Here is a 5,610-nt window from a genome sequence, read left to right as displayed (position 1 = left end):
AGCTCATGTCCAAGTGAGAAAGAACTGGGGAGGGCTATGCTTTTTATTGGGAGTCTTTTTGTTTGGTTTGGTTTGGTTGGTGTTTTAGAGATGCTTCCTGTATGGTGATCCAGAAGAAAGTGAGGGAAAAAGGCCATGCTACTCCCTGAAAATGGACACGCGAGGCACAGTGGTAAGGTAGATATCATCAGGCAGACCAGTGCCCAAGTTGCATGTTAAATGCATAAAGAAAGTTCTCATGCATCTCCTACACAGCAAGCAAAGAGTTCAAAAGTGATCGGTGTATTCCCACTATTCCATTATATTTTAGCTTTGGCTGTCCAAACTATTTTGAAAATAAACGTGTTTTGACAACAAGCGTTTATTCAGAATCTCCTGCCCTAAGTCACTATTTCAGTAACTAGCTATATAAGGTGATAGCATGAGACTAAAGAGTTAGATTCTGCTCTGAGTTCTGCAAACATAAATTTGGAATAACTCTACAGAGGTTTATGAGTTATTTCTGATTTACTGTAGTGTAGCTGTGAGACAAATTGGCCCAAGAAGTATAGCTGTCTAATATTTTCTTCTCTGTACTGCTTTATTACTTTGTACACAAGCAGACAATCTCCTGTTACAGGGTGATTCAGTAGTTCCCCAAAACCCTGTGATACCGTTGTAACCACACAGGCAGCCAGATGCATCAAGCTGACAGCTGTCAGAGTCTTCTCTCAATTTCTTGGTGACAGTTGTCACCCAGTGATTTGCATCTGAAAATGAACATACATAAAAGCACTTTGTGATAGCCCAACATATGGATGATATCTTCTTTCAGAAGATCTAATGCCACCATGTTTTGGAGCAGAAACATATTTGTCAGGAGACCAGTCTCAGTGTTCAAAATGTTGTCTGTTATTCTAACATCTGACTTTAATTTGTTATTACCTTTAAAAAGGAGGAAAAAAAACCCTCAAAACTGGAGATTGCCAGGCACATCACAGACTTAAGGAAGCCTTGCAGGTAAACATTAAAAACAAAGTTCCAAACACAGTGGTATAGTGAGTGTTTCATAGAACCATAGGATGTCTTGTGTTGGAGGGGACCTCTAAAGTTGATCTAGTCCAGCCTCCCTACAGTTAGCAAGAACATCTCCAACAAAACCAGATTGCTCAGAGCCTCATCAAGCCTGACCTTGAATGTCTCCAGGGATAGGGTCTCCACCACCTCTCTAGGCAACCTGTTCCAGTGATCCACCACCCTCATACTAAATAACTTTTTCCTAATGTCCAACTTAAATCTACCCTTTTCTAGCTTAAAACCACTACCTCTTTTCATATTGCTACATGTCCTAGTGAACAGGTCTTTCCCAGCCTTCTTATAGGCCCCTTCCAGGTACTGGAATGCCACTATAAGGTCCCCACAGGAGCCTTCTCTTCTTCAGGCTGAACAGCCCCAACTCCCTCAGCCTGCCTTCATAAGAGAGGTGCTCCAGCCCTTGGATCATTTTTGTTGCCCTCCTCTGGACACACTCCAATGGGTCCACATCCTTCTTGTGTTGGGGACTCCAGAGTTTTGCTGCAGACTGTTACAGTAAAGACCTTGAGAGTCAAAATCATGGTCCTGAAGGAAGGAGACAGCATCCTGTATCCTAATACTGCTGTTAAGCACATTGTCTACAGACTGGCATGGGAAGGAGCACCAGGAATGAAAATAGGGCTTTGAAGTTCCCTTGCACTAGTATTATAAAGAGCTAAGGGGTTCAAATCCTACAAGAACAAGAATTAAGCTTAGAAAAGTTGAGTACTAGTTCAAGATTGCAGAGGAAAAAACTTAAGTTTTGTTAGAAAGATGAAAGTTGGACCAGGCAGATGGGATAGGTGAGAACCTGGTACTTGCTGGGGGTCAGTCTAAGTGACACCAGGATGAGTGAAAGAGTAAGGAAAATGATGCTTAGAGGCAGGCTGGAGAGACATCATGCTGACATTACAACTATAAACATGTTCTCTTAGCACAGTATAGGTTTTCAAGTTCTGACTTCTGTTTGTGTAACCTCAGGTCAATTCCCCTCTGACCTGTTTTAATATGTAACTGCAACTAAACTTGTTTTCATAGTATTCCACATCCGTATGCTGTGTGTAGCTTATTACTGAGGTTTATAACATTTCCTTTGTAGAATTACTGGTTGATTAGAATCAATATCAGCATTTTTAATACATTAGTGAGAATCAAAACAATCTTGCTGAGGTATTATTAGGCTTACTGGATCTCACTAAGGGAAGCTCCCTGAAGCCAAAAGAATGTTCTGATTAATGAGAAAGCATCTGTTCATCCTCTTTCACGTTATCTTGTTGGGTGCTCTGATCTGGGTTAACAAGAAGACCTCACAGATCAATGTCTGGCTCCAAAACTGGTGCTACCAACAGGACTTTGGGTTTTTTGATCATGGTTTGGTTTACAGGACACCAGACCTGCTGGCATTGGATGGGAAGACCCTGTCCCACAGGGGAAAAAGGGTACTAGGGCAGGAATTAGCAGGACTCATTGATATGGCTTTAAACTACGTTGGAAGGGGATGGGGGATAAAGCCAGGCTTACTACTGGTGAGCCTAGGGGTGGCATGGTGGTCAGGTCAGCTAGTCAGGCAGCCTCACTGGAGACCCAGTTTAAATGCCTTTATACAAATGCAGGCAGTGGGGAATAAACAGGAGGAATTAGGGATGAGGGTGAGCCTGCAGGGCTATGATCTCATTGACATCACTGAGACCTTGTGGGATGGCTCCTATGATTGGATCGTCAGAATAGAGGGTTATAAACCCTTTAGGAAGGACAGACAGGGGAGATGAGGAACACTGTGTACAGTTCTGGTGCCGTCAGAACAAGAAGGATATGGACCTGTTGGAGAGGGTCCAGAGAAGGGCCACGAAGATGATCAAAGGCCTGGAGCACCTCTGCTGTGAAGACAGGCTGAGAGAGCTGGGGCTGTTCAGTCTAGAGAAGGGAAGGCTCTGGGGAGACCTTATAGCTGCCTTCCCTACTTGAAGGGGCTACAGGAAAGATGGGGAGGGCCTTTTCATCAGAGAGGATAGTGATAGGACAAGGGTAATGGTTTTAAACCGAGAGAGGGGAGATCTAGGTAGGATATTAGGAAGAAATTCTTCACTGTAAAGGTGGTGAGGAACTGGAATGGGTTGCCCATGGAGGTTGTTGATGCCCCATTCCTGGAGGTGTTTATGGCCAGGTTGGATGAGGTTTTGTGCAACCTGGTCTAGTGGTAGGGTTCCCTGCTCATGACAGGGGTTTGGAACTTGATGATCTTTAAGGTCCCTTCCAACCTTAATGATTCTATGATTTTACCAGCACTTCAAACACATAGTTAGGAAATCCTGTTTTCTCTATGCTCCCAGGAGCCTGACATGAAAGCATCTTACTCACAGCACACAATTTTGTGTATATGGAAATTTCACTGAAATGGAGAAAAATGGTTGATCCAGGATTCTCTGGAGAAGAATGCATACAGCCATGTACTGAAGCAGGCCAGGCTGCAATATTGTCTGTAAATCTTATCTTCTAAAAAACAAAAGCAGCCAAGCAGTGTGTAGTTGCAAGCCCATATGAAAAAAAAGGAAAGGTTCAAAAGAGAAGGAAGAGTTTCTTGCCCTAAAACCACTGTTCCATGGAATATTGACTATTTGGGCAGATGCCTTCCTGTGGGAATGAGTCACAGTTTGTAGGAAAGGGTAATGTCTTAGAATTGAGAAAGAGAAAGACTTTCAAGTGTATTCTTTAAATATCAAATAGAAAGAAAAAAAACTTCGAATTTAATAGGAGGATATGATAAAATAGTTGTAGCCTATATTACAGGAAGAGAAGATGATGATGTTAGTGGTGAAATGTGAGAAAAATAGATTGTATTTCAATCAAACTGATGATTTATAATTTTGAATGGAGTTAGGAATTTTAGTTCTCAGGATCATCTCTTGGAGGGACTTTGGATACAGGAGAGATGTCTCACTTGATGATGAAAACAGGGACATTCATATTGGAGAAGCTGTATAGAGAGAAATGTCTTCCTTCTGGATAAATGGGTATGTGGATCCCTGATCAGTAGCCTGTGTATGTTCCTTTTGCTGGGCAGTGGCACTTAACTTCAACTGACTGGTTTGCACGTGAACATCTGCTGCATTGGATCGATAGATTACACTGCAGCAAGTGCAAAGGTTAGAGCTGGTGATTTTTAAGGTACTATTATGGGAGCATTAACTGAGCTGTGATGGCATAGTGCCAGTTTTCCATTTGTTATTCACATTGGTCGTGAGGAGAAGCGAGTCCTAATGGTGATTATAGCCAGGTGGGAGGGACATCTGAAGGCTTTTTTCCTATTAAAAATCATGAAAAAATAATGAAAAATAATAAAATATCTCTAGCAGGCCTACCTTCCTCTCACCCTTTGGGTGCAAAGACCAGACCAGTACTTCCCATATCACTGGCCTTCCTTTCATTTTCTCCAAGGCCTACAATCAGAGAAGAACCTCTAGGTAGAGCCATGCCCAGTTGGCTTTCAGAATATGAGCCACCTGAGAAGACACCATAGTCTTGAAGCTGTGTTTCCCTAAATTGCTTGTAGCACAACTGTGAGGGTCCACTCAGCTGAGCAGCTCAGAGAGACACCAGAAGTCAGACACCTCAGACTCACCTTTTTAAAAACTGCACTGAATTACCAGTTCTGCTGGAAAACTTAGTATTGCTTTATTTTGACAAATAAAAGACATTTATTTTTGACAAATATAAGGCAATTGTTTTACAGGGATAAGCAAGACAAAGATAAGATGACTTAGCACAAAAAAAAATGTTCAAGAAGCATACAGTTGAGTACTGTTTAAAATTCAGGGTCAAGTTCTGCCTCGGGTGTACTGATGCACAGTGCTTGTGGAAATCATCATACAAATATGTATATTTATTGCAGGCCATAAATTTGCCTTCAAATTGGACAGTCTGTGGCTGTTTGGTTTCTTTTCCTGCAGCCTGACTGCCTACCAGTTGGAACTCCCATTTACATTCCAGATTTGGCATTGCAGCAACACAATAAATTGGGAAGACCATTTACTTGTTTAGTTGAAGATTTTTCCCTTCAGAAAAATCCTTCAGGGATATAAGGCAAGTACAGTGCTGGGTCAGCTCTTACATACCAGTTTGGAAGTGGGAAACAGAAGAAAGAGGATGAGTGGGGCTTTCTTATCTGACAGGCAGTGGTTATAATTGATTCATTAAGGGTATTAGGTATATTTTTGAAGGACTTAGACCACTTACTGTTCAAGTCCCATTTTCATAACTGATTTCTGAGTCTGAATGTCAGTAGTATAGAATTATTTCAGTGTTTCTGCTTGTACCTGTGTGTGCAATTTGGAGCTATCCTAAAGCTACAAAAGGTAGTCTCTGTAACAGCACCAGACACTGCCTGTGTCATTTTCTCAACCCCTTTCCTGACCTATTCTTGCCCAAGACTGATGCAGTTGACCCAGCACTGTGGAAGGATTGCATGAAAGTCAGAATTAAAATGGAGGATTTCTTTATAGAAGTAATGGACATTCATAAACATCAGGAATAGACAGAGGATATGTAGGAATCAATTCA

The sequence above is a fragment of the Chaetura pelagica genome, unplaced genomic scaffold (assembly GCF_000747805.2).
Source record: "Chaetura pelagica isolate M959 unplaced genomic scaffold, ChaPel_1.0 scaffold106, whole genome shotgun sequence".
In the NCBI taxonomy this organism is placed as follows: Eukaryota; Metazoa; Chordata; class Aves; order Apodiformes; family Apodidae; genus Chaetura; species Chaetura pelagica.
The sequence above is the reverse complement of the archived record's forward strand: the minus strand, read 5'-3'. Positions refer to the sequence as shown.